Here is a 3,600-nt window from a genome sequence, read left to right on the forward strand (position 1 = left end):
ACGGGTTCAAACCCTGGTCTGGGAAGATCCCACATGCCACGGAGCAACTCAGCCCGTGCGCCACAACTACTGAGCCTGCGCTCTAGAGCCCGCGAGCCACATCTACTGGAGCCCGTGCTCCGCAACAAGAGAAGCCACCACAATGAGAAACCCCTGCACCGCAATGAAGAGTAGCACCCACTCGCTGCAACTAGAGAAAAAGCCCGCATGCAGTAACAAAGACCAACGCAGCCACAAATAAAATAAATAAATTTTTTAAAAATTATATTTTAAAAATCTATTTAAAAAAAAGAGTGAGGGGTCAGAAGGATAAATTGGGAGATTGGGATTGACATACACACACTACTATATATAAAATAGATAACTAATAGGAACCTACTGTATAGAACAAGGAACTCTACTCAATACTCTGTAATGGCTTATGTGAGAAAAGAATCTAAAAAAGGAGTGGATATATGTATATGTATGGCTGATTCACTTTGCTGTACACCTGAAACTAACACAACATTGTAAATCAACTAGACTCCAGTAAAAGTTTAAAAAAAAAATGTCCAAGAACATCTTAACCCTCCAAGGTGATATCAAAAGGGTTACAACGTCCTGATCCATATTCCTAAGGCCAGAAAGTTGAAAAAAAGTAAAATTTCTTTTCAATCAAAAAAACAAACAAAAAAAGAACGAGGGGTTGAGAGCTGCTATTTTAGGTAGACTGGTCAGAGAAAGTTCTGAAGAGGTGATGTTGGAGTAGAAACCCAAATGAAATGAGGGGTGAGGATCACTAGATATCAGGAACTGGAATCACTAGAGTGTTTGTTTATTAGAAGGTGAAATGACCTGTCCTCTTCACTGACCTGCGGGAACTGTGGTCTGGAAGGCGTCACACAAAGCTTTCTGGCATGAATCAGATTTTGTGGAAGTGACTTAGGTTTGTCTGTGTTTAGTAACAATAAAGAAACTACAGTTTTGAATAGGAAAAATGTATTCTATAGATTTACAGATTGAATTTAGGGACGTTTCGGTGAATCATAGTAAAATAAGTCATTGTGATTTACAACAGCTATCAAGAACAAGTTCTTAGAAATCACTCATCTGTGATAGAAAATAATCTTACAGTATTAAATTGCTTTATTACGGTTTTAGAAGTGAGCTACATTGGGGAAAAATAATGTGGACTATTTGGAAGAAGAGTATTCAAGACAGAAGGAAAAGTATGTGCAAGTGCCCTGAGGTGCGAATGAGCTTGACACATCTGAGAGTGTGCAAGGAGGGTGGTGTGGCTGGAGTTAAGTAAGGATAGGAGTGATCAGAGGAGTAGACAATGGCAAGATTATGTGGGGCCTTTAGCTTCCAAGTGTTCTGAAGTCCTCCCATCAAACCAGGGTGTGTGGATGATCCATCCAACACCTTGGCTTCTTGTTTCCTTGATCTCATTTCCTAAGGCCTTCCATGTTTCTTTCAGCCACTTGCTTCCACTGCTACATTCTGGCCCTTGTCTCCACCTGAACTGTTCTGTTTCTGAAATCACAATATCAAACATCCCAAGCTCTGAAACTGATCCAGCTCATTGGTCAGTTACCTCCAACACCCCAGTTCTTCAGCTTCAAAGAGACCTTCAATTTTCTTACCCTAACCCCCTCTGTTTAACAGCCTCTGCCTATTGGTATTTCCCTCCCTCACCAGCTTGATTCACAACCCATCACTTCAAGCAACCTATCACTGCCAATGTTCTAAATCCTTTCTTTTGCACCTTCCATTGCACCTATCTTGCCCGCCATATATGAATGCAGATGTCCATCTTTTTTCTTGCTAGTTCGTGGCTGCTGAGACCCACAGAAGAAATATGCTGAAGCACACAGACTATCCCGGTTTTACATTAATGGTCATCAGTCTCAATGAAGCCCTTACCACCGACTGACTAGCCTACTGTTTCCCTAGTTAGCTGTCTCCCATTTTCAACAACTATTTCAAAACTTCTCCATTCCCATTAAACCTCTCACCCACCCACCACCCCTGCCATTCTCTGTTGGTGACTGCCTCCTCCTTCACAGAACAAATAGAAGTGATCAGATAGGAGTTCTCTCCACTTCTGGCCAACAAACCTACAATCCTCACTGTTCTCTACACCAATACTGTTTCTCCTATTCCAGTCCAAAAGGCATCCCTCACGTGTCTGGATCCCATTCCTTCCAGTATCCTGACACTTTCGTATTTTCTACTTTATCCATCTTCCTGATTTCCTTCCATTAAAAAAAGAAAGAAAAAAAAAGCATTTTCCAGTATATCTCATCTTTTAAAAAAAAATTATTTAATTTATTTTATTTTGGGCTGCGTTGGGTCTTTGTTGCTGCGCGGGGGCTTTTCTCTAGTTGCGGAGAGCGGGGGCTACTCTTTGTTGCGGTGCTTGGGCTTATTGCGGTGGCTTCTCTTGTTGCGGGGCGCGGGCTCTAGGCGCGTGGGCTTCAGTAGTTGTGGCACGCGGACTCAGTTGCTCCGCAGCACGTGGGATCTTCCCGGACCAGGGATCAAACGTGTGTCCCCCACATTGGCAGGCGGATTCTTAACCACTGTGCCACCAGGGAAGTCCAAGTCTATCTCGTCTTAATATCCCTTGACTCACATCCCTCTCCGGTTACCATACACTCTGTCTCTTCTCCATTTCAGTAACTTCTGAAAAATTTTACCTTCCCTTCTTAAGCCACTCATGGTAACATTTCCAGGAACTTCCATGTTGCTAAATCCAATGTACGTACATTTTTCAGTCCTCATCTTACTAGATCTTGCATCAGCATTTGACATGGTTGACAGCATTTGACTCCCTCTTTCTAAAAAATATACCCAGGACTTCCCTGGTGGGAAGTCCTATATCTCTATCAATGTGTTCTTGTTATTCTTTGCAGGACTCTGTCCTCCACTGTCCGTTTAGTTGTAGGTGGTCCACAGAGCTTTATCTTAAGTCATTTCTCTCTACAGACTTATACCAGGTAATTTAGTTCATTCTCTTGGCTTTATTACCATCAATTTGCTGATCGCTATCAACTGTAGATCTCTAACTCATATTGCTCTCCTGAATTTGAAGCACATGTATCAGCTGTCTGTGCTTAGATGTCTAACAGGTACTTCAAACTCAAGATGAACAAAATTCAACTCATCTCTTACAAACTTGATCTTTTCCAGTGTTCCTTATTCAACAAATGGCATTGCCATCCACACAGTTGCTTAAACAAGAGACATATGTCACTCTTGGCTTCTCTCTCTCCCCATCACTCGTCTCAGCTGGTCAATTACCAAGCCCTATCAATTACACCTTCTTAAATGTCATTCAAATTAGCCCACTTCTCTCCATCCAATGGCCTCCTTGCTCTTGCCTGCCTGGGCTATTGTATCTGCCCCCAGTTAACTGGTCTCCCTGAGGCCCTCTTATTAAGTTCCCCTTTTCCCCACATGCGTCCCTCCCCTCCAATACATTTCCTACACAGCAGCCAGAATTATCTTCCAAAGAGAAGTTACATCCTTTGACTGCTTAAAACCCTTCAGTTGGTTGGCACTGCTTTGGGGAGGAAGTCCTGGCTCCTGCCTTTCTCTCTAGCCTCATCTCTCTCG

The sequence above is a fragment of the Physeter macrocephalus genome, chromosome 1 (genome assembly GCF_002837175.3).
Source record: "Physeter macrocephalus isolate SW-GA chromosome 1, ASM283717v5, whole genome shotgun sequence".
Classification (NCBI taxonomy): Eukaryota; Metazoa; Chordata; class Mammalia; order Artiodactyla; family Physeteridae; genus Physeter; species Physeter macrocephalus.